Source organism: Anser cygnoides, chromosome 1 (genome assembly GCF_040182565.1).
Source record: "Anser cygnoides isolate HZ-2024a breed goose chromosome 1, Taihu_goose_T2T_genome, whole genome shotgun sequence".
Lineage (NCBI taxonomy): Eukaryota > Metazoa > Chordata > Aves > Anseriformes > Anatidae > Anser > Anser cygnoides.
Window position 1 is genome coordinate 68,845,087 of NC_089873.1, and position 21,706 is coordinate 68,866,792.

Here is a 21,706-nt window from a genome sequence, read left to right on the forward strand (position 1 = left end):
CACTTACTCTGAGTCACCCATGTTCATTTTATCATCTACATCCTAAAGCTTAAACTAAAGTGATTCTATATTAGAATTCAGTGGGAATTTAAGGGTTGTATGAACAATATTTATTAAATGTTCATTTTATTAGGATTAAGATTGCCTGTAGTTCTAGAAATCCTCTGTAGAAAAAAGTAATTAAGAAGAATGAAGTGAAAATGATATACCATAGTGGTCTGCACAGGCGAGGCATGTGTCTAGTGGATCAGGGCTTTGCTTACACTGCATGGAGCACAAGTGCAGAGAAAAGCACAGAAATCCTTACCCAACTTACTTCTGAGAAACCAAGCATGTCTGGCTTAACCTGCCAGTACAGCATTATACTGTCAAATGAGACAGTGCTGTGATACCAAGTGTCTCAAAACGCACAAATAACTCCTAATTTTTCAACATCCTCAACCACTTTCTTTTTTCTTCTGCTCCACAGATCAGAAGCACATTTTTAGGTACAATGGGCCAACTGGTGCGCTGCCTCCTCAAGGTAAGGAAGTCTGTAGCTTGCATATCTTAGAAAAGGATAGTGTAGGAATAACAAACAGTATGGTGAAGCCATCAGGACTTTTCTTCTATTCTTTTTCTACCAAAAGATCCTATTTTAAAATGAAATGGTGCATGTAGCAGGTTTTCATTAGGAAAAATATTGCTGCTTTCTTTAGATTTCTACTGACATGCAGGAAAACCGACTAGTTTGCTTTAGGTTCAACAATACAAACACACACACAAAATGATAAACAGCATTTTCAGGATGCATTTTTATTGCTAAATGGATGCCTGAACATTACCAAAGTGATATGTGAATCTGGAGGAGTACATTTGCTGGTGCTGAAAGAACACTGCTGAAAATTTTGCATGAGCCAAAAAAGAAGTCTCAGTTATAGACTCAGGTTTGGCTAAAGGCTGAAAGCTGATCAAAGCATTTGGTCTGACAATCAACATTTTTTTCAGAGCAGTAAGAAGTAAAAAGTATTTGGCATATTTTTTTAAGAATTTATATGTCTTTCATTTCTTGCTATATACTTGTGATTATGGAACTATAATAACCATATCACAACAAAGACAAAAATATCCCCACTCTATTCAGCTTATACCATCTACTTCGTAGATCTTAGACAGTGGTACTGAAGTTTGTGTGATTCTCACCTTTGCAAAATGTTCTGTGAAGTTACCTGAGTGAAATGTATCTGTGAATGACTATATGCTTCTTAAGAAAACCTCTTACCATTCATTTTGTTCTTACTGCTGTTTGTTCTAAAAAAGTAAGAAAATTCATACTTTTGCATGACTTCGGAACAAGTTTTGTTTTGTTTTATATATATATATTTTTATTTGGAACTAATAAATGTGCTTGTGTTTACAAACATGCTCAAAGAGTAAAGCAGTTGATAAAAAAAAGACTGAAATTAATTTATTTGTTATCACAGCTTGTTTGAACAATAAAGTTAGCAAGCAGAGACTTTCTTTTTCTTCTGTTTAAGCACAATGCTTGGCACAATACAGTCCTCATTTCTCTTCTCTGATAATAGTATAAATAAATAAATACTATTTGTATTATGGCAGCATCCATAAGCCCACGTGAAAAGGATAAAACATTTTGCTATGCATGATACAAATACCTGGTAAGAGAGAGCTCTGGCTTGGAAATGCTTGGAATATAAACGAACAAAGCAGTCCAGGTGGGAAAGGAGAGAGAGAAAGAGGAAGGGAGAAGTGAAGTGTCTTGCCCCAAGTCACAAACAAAATCACTGGCTAACAGTAGATTACTATTCATTTAACTATGTTGCCTCCCCCAGTGGTGCTGGAATAAAGAAACACTGACTCTTTTCCTGCAGTGCATGTGGACTGTTGTGGTTTAACTCAGCAGGCAGCTAAGCTAAGCAAGTGCCACACAGCCATTCACTCACTCCCTGCACTGCAGTGGGATGGGGGAGAGAATTGGAAACCAAACCAAACAAACAAACAAACAAAAGGTAAAAACTCATTATTTGAGATAAAGACACTTTAATGGGACAGTAAAGGAAGGGGCAATAATAATAATAATAACGATAATAAAATAACAAAATAACAGCCAGACCCCAAGGAGCTGCCAGCCCTCCCATCCTGGCCAGCTCCCCCCATTTTTATTAGTCAGCATGATGCTGTGTGCTATGGGATATCCCTTTGGCCAGTTTGTGTCAGCTGTCCTTGTTCTGGTCCTGGTCCCCTTACAGCTTTTTGTGTACCCCCAGCGTCCTCACTGGCAGGGCAGTATGAAAAGCTGAAAAGTCTTTGCCTTGGTGTAAGCACTGCTCTGCAACAACTAAAACATCAGTATGTTATTATTCTCATCCTAATTCAAAAAGGCACTACTATATCAGCTACTGGGAAGAAAATTAACTCTATCCCAGCCAAAACCAGGACAATACCTGACCCAAAAGAAAATCAGTAGTGGCAAAAAGGCTGAGCCAACCTTCAGGTTCAGGGAGCTGCACTGGTTATCAAAATATACATCTCTTGGACCTTTAGTAACAGAAAGACCAACATGAGAATGGAAATGACAAATGTGTTTCTATCATAATTACTGTGTTGGGAAATAATTTCTGAACTTCTTAATCTATGCTAACTGGTAGGGGAAAGTTATTCATGATGGTACTTGATGGGTATTTCAACAGACACATAATTTGATATGGTTTAGTCTGATTTAGTTTCCTTCTAGGTCTGTGCCCCAAGGCTCAGACAACTAGTTCTCTTCTCCATTTCTAGCTGATTTTTCCTGATTTTTAAAGCTAGACATTGTTTAAGGGTTTTCCTCTTGTCACAGTTTCTTCATGTTAGCTGATTTTAAAATTAAAGTCCTTTCTCTAGACTCATTACCTAAATACTTCTAAATTGATGTCTTATTTATTTATTTATTTATTTATTGTTGTATATAACTGTCTTTGAAAAACATACTTCCTCAGTTACTCTCCACTGTGAATACAGAGTTGTGAAGTTTTTTGGAGGACATATGTGAAATATTTTCTGTAGAGGATTTCTCTCTGTAAGAAATAAAGCTCTATATGCAGTTTCAACAAGATCAGTTCCCCACCATCAAAATAGAAGAGAGCATCTTCGCTGCTCTTTGGTGAGTGCTGATTAAGAAATCTGTCCCTCAGACAGATCAGTGCTGAGCTACTCCAATGACACTGTGCGTTTGTAATCAAGACTCAAAGACTACCATAGGATTACAAAGAAAATAATAAAAAAGTGTTATTGAATAAAAAAAAGTATTCTGAATCTAACAACTATAAAATACTATTATTGACAACATGTATATTTAACAAAGACTTATAAATAACAGAATATGACAGAAATCAGGATAACTTTAAGATGTCTGAAAAAGTTCATATGCCCATATTCAGATCATGTATGTTTTCATAAGCTCAGAGCTTATGTAAGCCATTATGATGTACAAGTTATTTTGCTGATTTAATCTACCAATGATCTATATGTTTGAGTACCACTCTTAATCATAAGATTTTATCTACAGAGATTGTTATTAGGAGGTCATCATTTGCCAACTATCTTCTTTCATGCTATCAGCAGCATATTAGAAAATACTGTATTTGATATTCTGGCATTTTCTATTTCAATTTCAGACTCAGCCTTTCACTATTACCTTCATGCTATTTTTAAATTCCCTCAATCCACCGTTATATCTAATTATGTCATAGTGATCAAAAAAAATTACCTAATATTGTGGAAAGCACAAAATAGAGACAGATTTAAATTTTGCATTTCTACAAAACCTTGTTTTAGCAAACAAATTCATTTTAAGCTTTGTCCAGCCAGCAGCTTGTCTGTTTTATTTATTATTTTTTTTTTGTTTAGTATTTTGTGTCCAAATTCTGTAAATGAAGATTTTTGTGGTTAAGTTTAATCAGTGGAATCCCTTGTATTCTTAGCTTTAAATGCAATTAATAGTTTCCCAGAAGGATTTTAATTGTTGTTTTTTCAAGAGTATTACTTCTTCCTTTGTGTTTGTCACAAGGATTTTAAATACATGTTATTTGCTTCTTTCTTGTATTATGAAATTGTCACTTAGGATGTGTATGGAAAAGATGTATTACAATCTTTATTCTATCATTGACATCATATACGCTCAGGTGGTGTTCTTTCCATTTAACTCAATAAAAATAACAATTGCCAAATAAACCTTCTCATCCACATAATGTAAATACATAAGGGAATATTTTCTATAATAATATCTTTTTTTGGTTTTAAACTGGAAGGTTAAATAATTACGGGTGCAGTATCCCATCAATAATATTACTGGAAAGGACTTAGTTCATATATTTTTATAAGTATAGATCCATCTGTCTAAATGATGAGGTACACATATGTAAGTTGTTATGAAGGCAGCACCAAGCCCACAGTTAAGTCATTCATTATGGCTGAATTGCAAATGTCCTTTATGGGATAATTTCCATGTTCACTAACATCTTGCATCACATTTTGCATACACTTGCATGACTTGATCCAAGGGTAGAATTTTCTTCCACATTTCTTTTCTTATAGTAGTTGCAGTATTTGTGCCTGCAGCCACCTCACACCAGCTACAAACTGGACCTCTTGACTTGCAGAAGTTAGAGATGGAAAAGATCTATTATGTCCTTTACTCCATTCCTCTGCTCATGTGAAATTGTTCTGTGCAATCTTTTTGATACTGCAAAGTATAATCCTGCCTAGGCAGGGGGATGGACAGATGACCTAACAGGTCCTTCCCATCTGAAATATCTCTCATGCTATGACTAACTTCACACTCCTCGTTATCTCCCACTTATAAAATTCAAGGACCAGATGTCTTCATGGGAACTGCTCATAGAATCATAGAATGGCTCAGGCTCATGACTTAGGCTTTCACTGCTGCAGTTGCTCTTTCAAGCTTCTTCCTCACTGTAAACTGTCATGCATGAATTTCTTTTTGCACAATATTTATTGTAGGTATATAGTGAAGTGTGACTTGTATTGCTGGGATGATATATTTTGCTAGTTACAGACATTGCTATTTGGTAAAGACTTCCTTTTTGATTCTGCTATCGTATACTGTAAGAGCTGTAGCAAAGCAATGCACGATAACTTTCATCCTGAAACATACAGATAACATCAATGAAAGGATGTTAAGTCATCTACATAATTAAATAGCAATTGGCCTTAGCCATTACTCATTATGGTGTAGCCTTTTGTCATTCTGTTTGATGCTAAAGGATGTTCAGCTGCTTGTAATTGATAGAGAGGTTTAATCTGCAGTGGTTTCACTGTAATGAGCCAAGCATGAAACTATTTTTGATTTTAAAAAGGCAAAAAGACCCTTGTTTGGGTATAAACAAGGGAAAAAATCTTGGAGTTCCTCAAATCCCCTTGGTACAGAAAGAAACTTTTCTTTTACATTGATTGATTTTCATAGAGCTAAGGAAAGATTGCTTTTGCTTCAGGTGTAAAAATCCAGACCTATTCACAACATTTGTATCATATTGAAGCTATTGGAATATTGTGTTTCTAATCTGAGGACTTTGAATAGCAGAGGGATAGAAAGGAGCACTGAGCATTTTACCAGAAATTAATTGGGAAAATTTTTCTTACGTCTGATGATCCAAAAATCTCTAACGAGGTTTCTAAAACCTGTCAGGCAAAATGGATAATTTGAATAGCAATAAATGGATTATATTGTGCAATCAGTTTGGGGGAATTCTAAGCAATATTTGTAGATATCAGCTTTAATGGAAAGTCCAAACAAGAGTTTTGAAGATTGTTTTTATTTTGATTTTGTAATAGTGTCATTAGCATACTATTGACCATAGCTTGTAATGGTGTTATGATTGACATTACTGTAGCCAAGTCAGCTGTAGAAGAAATGTCCAGCTAACTGTACTGAAAGGTTTTGATTCGTTGTTTTTGAATGAACTTTTGCAGTGGATAAAATACCACCAAAGCAGTCACAGCCCTTTTACTGACAATTCTAGCCTCTATCACAGGAGCAGCAAAAATGTATGATATTTATATACAACTAATATATTACACTTCACTGTCCGGGGGGGAGGGGGGGGGACAATAAAAAACCAAAACCAACCAACCAAAAAAAGAAAACAAACAAACAAACAAACAAAAAAACACTTTCGCCAGCTCTGAGAAAGAGCCAGTGAACTGGTAGGATTAGATAGCTGAGGAGTAGATGTAACATAACTACAGCAGCAAGAGCTAGTCAGTGAGCCCTAAACCAGATGAAAGGCAGAAGAACTTTTAGTCCAATGTCAATAATTATCAGATATGTGGTAGGCATAATGTCAAGAAAACACTAGACACTCCCCTTCCTTCTTTCAAATTTCCCCTTTACAATAGTGAAGAACTCTGAGAGAAATATGTCAAGACAGTGGGAGACTCAGAAAGTGTAAGAGATACTAGGAGCAAAGCACCACTTGAGAGAAAAACAACAACAAAACACACCACAGAGAAAACAAGGTTTCTTGCTCAAAAACAACTGAGTTGATCGTGAAAACATCACGTAGAAATTGTCAGAAAACATTTACCATAAAATCATAGGATATTTTAGTTGGAAGGGACCTCTGGGGCTCATCTAGTCCAACTCACTGCTCAAAGCAGGTCTAATCAGACCTGCTGAGGACTGTATCTAATTGAATCTTGAATACCTCCAAGAATGAAACAATCTCTCTGACATCCTGCTTGTATTTGGCCACACTTATTGCCATATACTTCTGAAGATAATGGAGACGGAACAAAGCCATGAAGGAAATGAAACTAGAGAGTAGAAACCCATGCTTTGCTGATTATAAAGATATGATGGGGAGGAAATCATACACACAAAGCATGTGTTTCTGTGCCTTTGGAGGAACGGTTTGTGTCAACAGAATCTGAATGAAATAAGAGGATGCATTCTTAAGCTTAGGAATACTGTTTGCTAGGCTGAAAAGAAACAAGTTGTTTAGTGCAAAAGTCTAGGGGGAAAAATACTTTGGAGATTAACCCAGTTGTTTTGTTTTCTGCACCAAATCAATGTGAATCTGCCTTCCTTGTGGTGGTTAAGAATTTTGAATTGCCCACCAAGAGATGATGGTTAACACTTTTCATGTTGAAGAGAAATTGCTACAGGAAGAGATTTGAAAATGTTCTGGGACAGCATAGACCTTCACATGGCTGCAAAAGCTGAATAATAGCTCCAGTGAAAAATCCAGAAAGATTATTTCTTTTAAAATATGTTTTTTAGAGAAAAAATCAAACCAGCAATGTATTCATATTAAAAGGGAAAGAACAATAGTGCTTCTTTGCCAACATAAAGGGGAAAACATTATTGTCATTTTATAAATTACATAAAGGTGTGCTTTAGTCTGATTTTCAACTAGCACTTTGATCCTAAGGTAGTCACAAACACACACACACACACAAAAGACAGCATAATTATAAGTGACTGAATTTCCATTGCCTGAAAAAATTCTGATATTTCAAAATTTGGTTTGATTTCATATCAAGACACAATATTCATATTATAATTTTTTGTCAGAAGTAATATTTCAACTTTCCCCCAATTTTATTTTTCACTTCTGTAATATGTTAGTAAGTGATAAAAGGATATGTTTGAAACAAATCATAGAATCATAATTCAATAACATCCAACATAACTTTTAATTAAATTGATATGTTCCAATGAAATATATTGACATCATAAAGTCTTCATTATATAATATACCCCAATGAGTTCTAATTGTCAGCTGAATTTTCATTAACAATGAAGGATATTAGGAAATTCCTGATCCTAAAAATCATTCAAAACTCTGCTTTTAATAAGTTAGGAGTTTTAACATGGGATTCTGTCCTCTGAAAACTGTGGGCAGCTTCTAGAAACAGCCCTGCAAGGTTCTTTTTTACTCTCAGTTGTTTTTGTTTGTTTGTTCTTTACAGTAGGAACATGCTTTTTCATGTGTCAATAATATAATTAAGTATAACATGCTGGCATATAAGTGAGTCATTTACCTCACTTTTAGGAATTAAAATGCTATAAATATAAGCTTTTTCTCTGCAACAGTGATTCATCAGTGGTACTCCACTAAGGGCTGGGTGACCATGCATCCTGATTTTCCAATAGCCGATAACTTGTAATACTTTTCCAGTATTCCTTCAGAACATACTTCTGTTACTCTGTGATCATGTGAGATAAGGAACCAGTGAGGTGTCCCCTTTACCAGGTTGTCTTCACAATGACAAAGCTTTTAACTTCTGTTTAAGACAAAAATGAAAGGGAATTTCAGCATCATAACAGATGGATATGACATATTAGATGACCAAGTCCATGCTCCTGCCAGTTCAAGATAGTCCTACTAATCAGATATTAAACTGTTATTATAATTGACATTAGGAGATAACTTAGCCCGTAAAATGTCTTTTAGAAGGTCATGAAGAGCCTGTGGGGATTCAATTAATCTGGGGACCTCTCAAATCCCCTGCATTCTACTTTTTGCCTCTCATAGTCATGTTATCGCACAAAGGTCTGTCTGTTCAGTCAGAACCCCGTGTAGCAATCTTTAATCACTATGATCCTTATAAGGGGCAGAACATGGGCATAGACTCATGAGACTAGAACCTCAAACTGAAGAAGACCCGATGGTTGCCAATAACTGGAAACAGAGGGAAGAGGGGAATAATGTAAGAAAGGGAAATAAACACACATGTTGATTCATATCATCTATAAGGCAAGTTCGTTGAGCTTCATGTATCACTTATGCTTTGGATTGGCAGACATATCTGAGTAACATGGCAAGCATTGCAGTGGCATAGAGTTTTTTAGCGAATTGCATAACTTCAACTGACAGGAGGAAAAATAAGCCTAAGCATTTTACTTGATTTTAAATTGTTCTTTAGAAATAGAAAATAAACAAACCCACACTTCAATTGTGCTTCTGCTGCTTTATTGTCTTTCAATACAGACTTTCATAGTAAAAAGAAAAATAAGACACAAGTTAGCAATTGTTAGATATAACCACTCTTAAAAGAGTATTGAAAGAAAAGAAAATGTGAATAAAGCTTTAGAGACTGCAACTTGCATGAAGTCTGCAGTAGGGACAACTATCTAGGTTTTAGGCAAAAGAGATAACTAGTTCATATTAGAGTGCCAGTTAAATTTATATTTTTTTTCTTTAGTTTCATGTGTTTCTTTTTCCTTTTTCTAGTTTCACATGTAATTCCTTTTTTTCCTAGAAAGCATTAATGTGATTCTTTCTTAAAATAATTTTCCTGTAGCTCCCTATTCTAATTTAAAAAAATCCACTTAAGATATAAAAGTAAGATGTAAAAGAGGTGTCAAAAAGAGATTGATCTAATAAGGCATTCACGGGTGATTTGATTACCCCTGCTGTTGCATTCAGTTAGTAGATAAAATCATATTTTGGACTCTCTTAAAATTTTAGATCTATTCATGAATAGTATTGATGAAATTGCTACTGTAGTTAGGTATGTCCTTTCATTTTTCAGTGAAAAAAAAACTTGTTACTATTTCCACTGGAATACTGAAAAAAAAAAAAGAAAGAAAAAAAGAAAAAAAAAAGAGAGATGTTAATAGGAGGAATTGAATTTAAGTACCATCAGACAGAACATTAATGTTGTTACTGAGGCTGTTGAAATTGTAAATGAGAGTGGCGATTATTCCAACCTGAAGCTTCAATTCTCAATGCTTCTGAACTATTAAGTCTCTGAAACTGGTATCTGCTTTTAGACTCAAAAAATCTCAAAACCCTTTCACTCTTCCAACTGTTGTATATGTCAGATATGCAACAACCAGCGCCAAATCACAGAATCACAGAATCACCTAGGTTGGAAGAGGCCTCCAAGATCACCTAGACCAACCCATGACCTAACACTAACAAGTCCTTCACTAAACCATATCACTAAGCTCTACATAATACAGCATTTCACATATATTCTTTGACAATACCTTCCATTATCAAATAATTTATGTGAAGAGTAATATTTAGATGTATTTTACTAGCTTCTGCAGCTTTGCTGAATAAATTGTTTCACAAATAACATAAATGTTCATCAAATAACATAATCTGCAGCATCAGATTCTTTTGTTATTTGACTGGCTTTAAGATAGGATGCAGTTAAAAACATCAGCAAAATGAAAGCTCTGAAAATACAGTGATAAGACTATAGCAGCTGTCCCCAAAATTTTTCACAAACCAGAGTGGAAATTACAAAAATAAAAACCAGTGCTCATTCTTCATGTTTTCTTCCTTGTTACTTACTTATTTTTGTAACACAGGTATTAGCTAATTAATCAAAACAGTATAGAAATTTTGTTGCTGGGTATATTACACCAGTAATTTAAAAGGTGTATAGTTTTTTTTCACAGTGAAAAAAAAAGAGAAAAAGAATCATAGTGCTAGTTAGGTGTTTTTCAGCTGTTCAGTGAGTCAAACAGAAGTGCTAATAATTAACATGCACTTTAAGAAGTGTTTCTATGCCTAGCTGGGGTAAAAACATGGACTATATTCTGCTATCACACTAGAGAGAAAAATAGTGGCGGCTGTCTAAAGCAGCCATGCTTTTACTGAGATGGTCATATTTCTGGATGTTGATAGATGTTCTTTTCTAAGCTGCTTATTTTTGGAACAACTCAGGTGAACTCAAAGGATTCACACAGATAGTTCGTGGTAACAATTGTGGAACTATGGTGACTTTGGAAAGGAGCTCAGTCACATGTAGAAGAGAGACATTGCAGGTCAATTTGGTAGTGGATAGCCTAGCAGCAGATGTGTTTCCATGAATGCTGTCTGACTGCGTACACCAGCCTGAAAGACTCCCACTTGTGGGGAACAGGGGGTATGAACACAGCCCATGTGCTTCAGGGAACGTTGCCCTTTCCCATGAAAAGGAGATGACAGAAAGCTCTAGAAACTGTTAACTTTACAGTCTTAATCCAAACCCCATTTGAAGACTTTTTTTTTTTTTTTTTTTTTTTTTAGATTTCATGCTAACTTTGATCTGGCTACAGGGTAACAAGAGGTTGGATTATCAAGGCAGCTGAGGATGATCTTGTTTAGAGTGCTTTTGTAAAAAGCAGGTTGCAGACAACAGCTGACAGCTTAAAGACATACTTCATCAAATTATATGTCCACTTCTGGTATAAAAACTAATGCATTTGTCACATGGAATTGGTCCTAAAGCAGGCAAAAGTACTTCACAGCATGTCCTCTGAGAGCTGTCATACATAGAAATGCCAAATTCTTTAAGGCTTGACAGCAAATGATGTCTTAATTTAGTGGACATACAAAACTTCTCTGACATTTAAATGGATGTATGCCATTAGAGATCTCTCTCCCTTTCCTCAAATATTTGTGACAAAAGAAGACCAGTACACAAAACTAATTGTTTATTTTAATTAAAAAAAATGCGCAGTAGAGAAAATGTTGCCTTCAGAAGGACTCAGTACACATATCTAAGGTGGAGTTGTTAGCAAATTAAGAACAATTTCATTTCAAAGTGGAAATAGGAGTCTTTAAAACTGGATACCTATTCTACTCTAACCTTAGCATAGGGTAGAGTATACTGGCATCTATAACACAAAATAAATTTTATACCAATCTTTTACCTCAGTATTGGCCTAGTCATTGTAATTAAAATGAGGCAGAAGGTCAAAGTCTTGGAAAGGAAATCTTACTGCTTTTGCAGTTGCTTCTTGTGTCAAAATGTTTCTGTTGAGTCCTAACTAGGCTCTGTTGAGCCTAACTACCAAGTTATTTGCACTTCTAAACCAAGAGCTATTATACAGCAAGTGTTCCGTGACAAAACTAAAATGATGTAAATCATCCTTCAGATACAGTAGCTGCATTTATGATGCTTTCTGACCCTAAACCTAGAAAAGTATATTAAAGTGAGCAGAGATAGTTTACTATTGGAAGGTGCTGACCTTTCAGCAAGGTTGCCAGTTCATTTATATGCCTTCTGAACTACTCATCACCTTCATTTATGATTAATAAACTCCAGTCATCCTGTTTGCACAGGATCACGGGTTCTTTGTTAACTTTCTTTTTCGTATCATTTGGTATAAATGGAGTATGCAAGGGTTGTGGAGATATCTTGGACTCTCTTATTAAATACGTTACAGCTACATAAGTAAAAATTATCAAGGTAACGGTTTACAACCATGACATTCCAAAATTTGTGATCAACTCTGCATTCAGTGCCTAGATTGTAATAGTGCTGACTGAAGTTTTGGTATTTTGGAAGTCTGTTACACTTATTGTCATTTCTGATATTTTTCCTTGTTGGCCACTCCTGTCTATCATTTGAACTAGCACAATTTCAGTTGAGGAGAACAGGATTCAGGGATCAGTGTACAGTTCTGCCACTTCCTCAAGGACTGGAATTGAGTGCAAAAAGTTTCTTCATAAGCCTGTTGCTGGAGGCTCTCATTCCTTCAGCAGACGCATGCATGTCTAAGAAGTAAAGGACACTATTTTCCTATCTGTCTTCTTTTGTCCTGGGGGCCCTGTCCATTTTGGAAGGACAGGACACGAAACACAGTAATGATTTTTCATGGTCTCTTGATAAAATCTGACCTGAAACATGTCCACAAAGTAAACGGATGACCACAAGTCTTCCAGAGTCCTGTTTCTGTTCCTGTTATTTCTGTATGAATTATGTCCGGAAAAGCTACAAAAAGGCTAAAAGAAATTCTAATTTTTCAAAAACAAAAAGGTAAGCAGTTCTATCTTTTCTATTAACTGTTTAGAGGTAGCATTTAAGTAATAGCTAATAGTATTATCATCATATCCTGTATAACACAATCCAAAAAGTCCTCCAGCAAAGTCAATAGTTTTTGATGTTCCTGTGTATACTGCTTTTGTGGGACAATAAAGAACTCCAGAGCTCTTCACGTTCAGACCCCTTCCATGACACTTGCTAACTCCTATATTCCGTGTCGTAAACGAATCTATCTTTAAAAAAGAAAACATGTTTTTTTTTTGTTTGTTTTTGCCTCACTGCATGTACCACCACTTCTCACTGTGTCTGTAGCATTCTAGAAAACCACCTTTAAAGATCATCCCGATTATGTTAAATATACTTTTTTTTTTTTTTTAATTTTCAGATTTAGTTACCTAATGTTGTTATAGTTTTTGGTTTGTATCAGTGTGATTTCAAATGAGATGTCTTTGCTCTTTTTAAGGTCCTTATAGTCACATTTTTTTTTCTATTAACTGTATAAAGAACATAGTAAGCATTCTTTTGGATTGTATATATTCTATTTTAGTTTAAAACATATTTTAGCTGCCAGTTGTCTTTGTTTATTAGGGGGAAAATAGATAGATTCTGGTCTTGAATCACAGACAGACAGTTAATTTCCTAGATTTTGGGAGAGAGTTGTTCCACAGACCCAAAGAGAATGCAGGACAGATTCAATTAGTTCAGTTTTAAACAGTTAAAATGTTGGTTTTTAGCCTAAGGAAATTATCTGGTTATCTGGTCAGTGAACAAATACAAGCTGTAGAAACCTAGGCCAGAGTGGGAAAAGTCCTTAAGTGGCTTATTCTTTCTATTCCACTTTTTCTCTCTGACTCTGTGTCTCATTTAGTGGTGGAGGAAATCTAGAGTATGGACTTTAAGACTTGGGATGTTAGATGAAATAAGTCGTAATCCCCTCTGGACTTTTTCCTGAAAAATGCCAAGCCTGGTAAAAAATAAAGCAAATCATTTTAACTCATTTGGAGTTTTAATATGTAACTAGTCAATGGGATTTTCACGTCTTATTCCTAAACACAAGCAAAAACGCTTTCTGGATCCAGCTAAATAATTTATCATTTTGCAAGGCTCAGGTCTGTCTCCATACCTATTCCTAAACTCTTAAATAGTTCCATCTCACTTTCAGGACTGAATCATCCAGGATTATCTATGTTCACTATATATTTGAATAGTAAAATACTAGTATAACGAAGCTTCAATTTTGGTGGCAGCCCCATAATAATACTAAAATAAAAATAACAGATAAGAACAAGTATGATAGAAATTCTTATCCTGCTTCTGGAGACAGAAAAATCTGGAGTAACAAGCCTGAAGCCTGTGTTGTATCAAGCTCAAAAAGGACTCATTTCAAAGATGAGAATAGTTGTCTCACTCCAGAATCCAAATTTACAAGTGAAGTTTGACTGTGTCAGAGCTAGTTCTTTACCCTACATGTTGCAAATACCTTTGAACTCACTCCTATGAAACAGAAGTGCCTTCTGAAGACAAAAAGTTGAAAAGATAAGTGGCTTACGAGCTACTGTAATTAAAACCTAAAAGATGCTTTTCCAGCTGTTGCTTTTGAAGTTATGCTTAGTTGGTGGCTAGGTGCCAGCATTCAATTAGAAGTATGCATTTTTATTAACTGACTATCATGTGCTATATTATGTCAATGATTCCTTTTCATTTAATTCTTTTTATTTCTTGAGATGGTCACAGGTGTCCAGGTCATTAAATATTAAAATAGGCCCCACTGACAATTGTGCAACATCCGAAGTTTGTTTGGTGTTTTATTTGCACTTCATTTGAAGTTCAAAATTAAAATATCTCTGAACTTGTAGAAAGGAGGGTTTGGCCAAGATGAGTTAATGCCTGAGGGGGAAAAAAAAAATCAAAAAGAGAGATGTCTACGTGCAATTTTTTGCCTGCATTTGAGTTTCTAATTACCATGGTTTCATCTACTTACTCATCGTATGCACATTGCAAGTGGGGGCCTCATTATTTTGATTCATTTTCTTAGATGCCAAAATCTTAGGCCGATATTAGTATTGTGGGGTGGGTTTGATGTTTGTAGGCCGTTAGAAGTGCAGAACTACCTGTCAGAGTAGCACAAGAGTCCTTTTCCTGACAACAGACTATTTTCTAGTCTTCCAGCTATTTACTGCAAGATTAATCTCGCCTAACTTTAGATAGTTGCAGTGTGGACACTTTCATCTGAGGTTTCTGGCTATTTATTTATTTATTTATTTTTATCTGACTACTTTAGACAGATATTTTGGGTCAAGATGAATGGAGCCTAGAAGTGCCTTTTAGTCTTCCTCAGTTGGTGACAAAAGCCTTAAACAGCAAAATCAGGCAGAGTATCTGCAGTGTAAAGACACCTGAAGTTAAAAGAAGTGATTCCAACCATATTGTCTTCATTCATAGTTAAGACCCTACCAAGTATGGAAAAGGATTGAGGCATATTCACTTCTTTCAGAGTGTCAGTGAAGATTTGGGAAGTTGTCCTACCATTTAAACCATAGTATATAATGTGTTTCCTCTTCCTTTATATCTAAAAACCATTAAAAAGTTATAGATTACAGATCATTTAGACTGAACTCTTCAGTATGAAGAGCAGCTGGACTGTTGTCACTCAGTACTTGTTGTTAACCAAGAAGGCCTCGTTTCCTCTGTTCTCAGTCAGTTTTAGGTATTCCTTTAGAAATGGTACTGGGAGAAAGTTAAATTGCACTAGCAGCCTGGCTGCTGGCTCTCTGTTGTTAACCACTCTCTGGAACTGAAGATCTTTGAAATATTCAGCTACTTGCTATATATTAATAATGATTGTATTATAATACATATCCAATTAGTAAAATAAATATAGTTAGTACTGTCCTTCGTTTGTGGTATACAAAGGATGTCAAAGACTTTTGCCAACACACGTTAATTCTTTCTTGTATAATATTTTTTGAGTAATTGCCCATTTTACACATGGGAAAAAGTTATTTATACCTGGAAATGTGGTAAAAGCTAATCAGAAACCTAGAAATCTTGATTTCCATTGCTGCTTTGATGGCTCCTGAAGATTTGGTTGAGAAATGTTTCTTGAGATCTTCTGGAATTAAGAGCACTAGGGAAGCAAGTCATATATATGTGTGCCTGACATCCCCCCCAAAAAGAAGAGAGAACAATTGTGATGACAGTAGAGAATAAGATAAATAACATTTTAAAACCATTTAGGTGACAGTTTTTCTAATTATAATATAAAGCTGTTAATTTGACCTATTAGTCATTTTTCATTACACTTTTAAAGTTTTGGATCACAATCTATATTTAGCCATCCTCAGATAGCTTAAGAAAAATATACATGCTGAAACTTTACACTTTTTATAACTGAATAACTCTTCCAGCAAAATCAGAATTTTCACATAGACCTATACAAGTGCTGATGCTTCTTTTGGTCGTGACCTGTCCCTGACATCTCTAAGATCTACCTTTGGTAGACAGATCCCTTCCCCCCATTAATATCCTGTTTCCCACTGAACAGTAACTGATTGCTGGCCTATGCCAAAAACAAATTCTGACATTAGCTGCATTGTCCAGCTGTGTTGTAGGAAAGAAAGTCAATGTTTTTCCTGCTCCTCACTTTTTTCTTCACATCACACCTGTCTGTTCATTCCAGAGAAGGCCAGTACCATTAGTTTACATCTGTCCAATAACTTAAGACTGTGACTGTCTGAGAAAGTTGGTGACTTGCCATCCAAACCCATATTCCAGTGTGCATGATTGTATGGTCCATTTGAAAATACATGCATAGACTAAGTGATGGATTGCAGGATGTAACAGAATCTGCCATGGATTTGGAAGGATTTCAGTTTCTTTGGATAGTCTGTGACCTATTTATGCGTACTCTATTGATAAATGAAGTGAAAAATCCTCTACACCTTTCAATGAAGGTGCCATTTGGTCTGGCAACAGTGCTGACAATTTTAGTGATGGCCTATAGGAAACAGCTGGAATTATTAATTCATTTTTACACAGGTCACTAAGCATCTAGAAGTCAATATTTCTTTTAAATTGCTCTCAGTCTGGACCAAATCCATTCTGGAGGTGAAAGGTTCCAGATATATACTGCTCCCAACCATTATTAGAGTCTTTTTTAAGTCTTGCCAATTGTTTTTCCTTGGTTCAGCCTGAGAATGACTGTATTAGGCGGAACAGATAATCTGTACATGCACTTTAACTTTTGTTTTCAGCTCATGGTATGATTTCATGTTTTAGTTCCTGGAAATATATTTTATTTTATTATAGACGACGCAAATCAGGATGAAAAAAGATGAGAAAGACTTTAGATTCTGAGTCTGAAACAATTGTTCAGTGACTCAAGACTCAAATGTAATGAGGAAGGAAGAATTGCAAGAAAGAAAGATTTACACAGCCACAGTTAAGGATAAAGTTGAGCAGAACTGTATGGTTTCAGTTGACAGGAATTTCTTCAAACCTGTAATTTGACTTTTACTTTGTGAGAAGACAGAGCCACTGACTGACATTCGATGAAAGTCAGAAGAAAAGTACTAAACTTCAGACTGCATTATGTCAAAACTATGGGTCTGAATCCTGACCTTAACATCTGCAGTCTTTAAAGGAGAAAGGAAACAAAATGAAACTTTGCTGTTTATCTATTGAGTGATAAACTTATATACTCCTGAGCCTTCAGATGTTATCATTTACAACAATACCTGGCTGGCTTAACCCACTACTGATTCTCTTTTATAATCCTTTTTCAGGGTTGTGAATGACTAAACAAGTCCAGGACAATCATGTATTCTATCTTACTTGGAAATTATATAACTGGAAGGAGTATGGAGAAGAGCTTCTGTAACTACACAAGTTCTAGAAAGAGTACTTTGCTGCAAGATGTTAAAAATGCAGTGTTAGCTCCTTAAAGGGAAGATCAAAGCTGATATGATTACAGTGTATAAACTCCTTCTTGGAGAGACACTTGAGATACTGAAATAAGAGAAACAAGCACTACAGGACCAGTGGCAAGAAGTTAAACCCACACATATTTATATTACACATAAACAGTCCTCTAGTCATGGAAATTAAAATAGCAAGGGAAAAAGTGTGCCAACATTTTTACACCAAGTCTGCATGTCCTTGTAGAATACAGCTTTCAGCCAAGCAGATGCTGGCTGCACTGTAAGGGCAGATATTATTGATGTTATACAAGAGATCAAGCTAGCAGGTTTGTGCCTTGTTTTGGAGTCCTTCCATTTGGACGTACCGGTAACACTAGGGAGTCTGCAGAAGAACCCAGACCAATTTTCAACATTAAATGTCAAGCTAAAAGATTACTTGAATTGTTCTAGGGCTACTCCCTTTTGGAAATTTTTCTGTAGTATCAATTCAGTTAAATTTGCATTTATATTACAGATGGACTGATCAAAAATGTGACTTCTTTGTTTCTTTTTTTTTTTTTTTGGTTTAGTAATTATGGGCTTTATCCTTCAGTTATTACAACCATGTAAGTCAAGCAAGCAGCTGAACTGGAAACACTGAAAAAAATAATATTAAGAAGCTTCCTAGTACAGTTTTCAGAGAGATTTGAAATCAGTAGCAGAACTGTCTGGGAACTTAAATTCATTAAAAAATGTCTCCTTAAAGAAACAATTTCTGTAGGAAAAACTTATTTCTGCAAATAGTTTTTGACTTTACATCAAGAAATCCAAGCCCTAATTATTTAAGTTTGGGCTTGTTTGACCTGAATAAAATATCTTACTTTGTTCAACTGGTCAGAAACAGTTAATAATGAGCCAGTTCAATATTATTGTTTCTTTTGTTGAGGTGGTATCCCTAGGGATTTTCTGTTCTCCTAACTCATTCCCATTCTATCCTGTGGGCCAGATTGATTATCTGTATCTAATACAGCTAGATCTCCTCTGGAAGCAAGAAGTATCACGCAGTGCAGAAGTTCTGTGATGTCTTATGGAAAAGTCATCCCTTCAGAGAGCGTATGAAAAGGAGCAAATGTAGGTATTCCTAGGTCAGGTGGAAAATGAAATAGAACACCAAGGAACAATTTTTCAGGAGTATCTACATTAAAGTCTTTATGATCAACTGAACTATTACTGACAGGAAAAAAAATCCTTCCTTCCAATACTATCGCCTTTTATCTCCTCTAAGCTCTGCCTTTCTTTGTTATTAGTCATGTTGAATTCTTCATCCAACCACCTCAGGCACCCATTTTCAGGAAATTAACTTGGCATCATAACAGCTCTTAAGATCTGTGACTCTTGACTTGGAGATAGTTGACTAAAAGGGCTAGGCAGAGTTTAAATTTATTGCGAAATGAATTATTCCTTTTTTTTTTTTTTTTTAAACTAGGACTTAAAAGTTTGTTTCTTTCCCTGCACCATGGTAAATTTATTTGGGTATAAGACTAACAAATACAAGAAGGATAGAACATATTTTGTAATTCAACATATTTCAGAGAACAGGACAAAATAGAATCCTCATATTTCCAGATAAACCTTTGTATTCACTGGGAGAAAGATTTTTTTTTGTTGGTTTTGTTTTGTTTTGTTTCTAGGCAGGTGCTGATAAACCCTTGATGAGAAATCTGAAGTGGGTGCAAGGTGCTAAGAATATTTGCTGCAAAATAGCTTTGCTCTCCCATCTCTAGTTCATCATTAACTTACCCCCAAAGAGAAACAAAAAAAGTTACAAGCCAACCACATTTTTACAGAACAGTAACACTATGGTTAAATACTTCTGTTGTCAATGAAGATGCAAGGCAGGTAATAACAAGCATAGCGTGATTTACACCTGGAAGATGGTAGGCACACTCTGAATCACAGTATCCAGCTTTCTGTTTCTACATCTAATTTTCCATTCCTAATGTAATAAATAAAGGATCATATTGATACTTAATTTACTTCCACTTACTATTCCAGATAATCCTTTTTTCTTCATGGTCTTTCAGATTTTCCACTGATTTAAAGTTTATCACACTTCACAACAACCAAGCCTTGCAAACAGAACTCTTCTGCATTATACACAGCCTCTTTCTTTCTTTTTTTTTTTTCATTATTTTAATTTTCTCCCTACTTTTTTTCAAATTAGTCTTCTTCCTGTTATCACAATCTTCTAAGTTAACTAGACAGATAAATTCCATAGTTACTAACATCTATTAAGAATTCTTTTTAATGAGCTGGATCTGCTGTTGCTACTAGTAAAACTCAGATACAAACTGATTTCAGTTCTAGATCCTAAAATTCAGATGTTCTCCTTCCTTCCATTGAATTAAAAATAAAAATTAAATTTAGAAAAAAAAATCTATAAAAAAATTACCAACACCTTGAGTCTTGGCAATTCTAAATTTTGATATCCATATTAACAAGTTGAAGATTAAGACTATCCTAGATTTTCCACTTAAATTCCCACCGCTTAGCTGTAATTTTCAACAAATAAATAAATAAATAAATATTTTTGGTAAATACATTTATATCTACTTGGAATTGTAATCCAGCACAACACAAACACACACACAGAAAGATATTTGGAGGGAATCGTGTGTATGATCTTTTAAATAACCATATACTAAGCCTGCTAAGCAACTATCTTAGGAGTGACTATTCAGAATGATCAGAGCTGAAGGATTAAACTACAGCCTGATTTTTCAAAAATGAAAGTATTGACAATTTCTATTGAAATCACAGTAAAAGCAGATATAAATTAGAAATATACAATCTATAGCTTCAGATTTGTATATTTGAAATTATTAGTCCAAATTTGCAATATATAAAAAGAGAGGTCGTATGGTATCTCTAATCCTTTAACAGTCCAACAGCAAAACAGTATTAGACTGGCACACTTTGGTGTTGCTAAGACTTAGTAGATCAATACTAGATATTTAACATGTAAATCCTCTGCATGCATTTTTATAATTAGGTCAACAGTGCCTATTTCGAAACTCCCCATTTATCAGTTTACTGCAGTGGAAAAATAGCCAAAGTTTAGAAAATTTCAAGTGTAAACCTTCCTTCCTTCTTTTTCCAAATAATTTTATTCAGCATTTGCATATTATTTCTGCTGCACTACAGGTGCTTTTTTTTTTCTTTTCTCTAAGCATAAAATCTATCTTTTTAACCGACTTTAAAATCTTCAAGCTTAAAAGTCATTATTTCTGTTACTTGTAGTACAGAAGATCAATGAAGTCCAAAGTACTTAAAACACCTTTTTAAAGTGCTGTACTTCCTACTATTTACATTTTGCCTTCTACTGATGAAACAAGGCTGTTCAATGATTCATATGTTTCAAAGTCATTGTAATCACAGCTACTTTTTGATTTGAAGACAGAGATATTTGTACTGAAATTATTTCACTTGCAATTACCATTCTCTTTCTCCTCTCTCCATTTTCTCTCCCCAAGAAACTTCCCCAACCAGCTAAACATGAAAACTTTTAGAACCTGAACTTAGCTGGTGACAAGAATATGTGTCTTGCAGTACAACCGAACATCTCTGAGACTGGACACTCAGGTTTTGTTTACAGATGCCACTTTGGACTTGTTACCATTTCTACTAGCTAGGAGCCTTAAAAGTCCACTGGGAGTAGTGGCAATCCTACGCCTACATTCTTTAAATTTTGAACTAGGATTTATAATTATTCTGTACCATTTATGTAGGATACTGAGATGAATGAATGATGAATTTGACTTCTTATTATCTTTATTAAAACAACCTGATTTCAGATGTTTTTAATTAAATGAGTTATCCTAGTATGTCTTTCCATTTTCTAACCAGGAAGACTTTATTGGTAAATTTCCATTTGGATTTATTTTTTTTTTTCCAGTTGAACTTCTGGCTTGTGAAAAAATCAAAACTTCATGGGGGAAAATCGTGATGTCAAACAAAACAAAACAAACAAAACAAAA

At 35.0% G+C, this 21,706-nt stretch overlaps 1 long non-coding RNA gene across 2 annotated transcripts in view; it reads left to right on the forward strand.

Annotated features, from left to right (window-relative positions):
* LOC136791058 (uncharacterized) overlaps positions 1 to 21,706 on the forward strand; it is a 49,503-nt gene that overhangs the window by 20,178 nt on the left and 7,619 nt on the right. For both annotated transcript variants that reach the window (XR_010832232.1, XR_010832234.1), the window contains one exon: positions 470 to 523. This is a non-coding gene — a long non-coding RNA (uncharacterized lncRNA). The remainder of the gene's footprint in view (positions 1 to 469; positions 524 to 21,706) is intronic.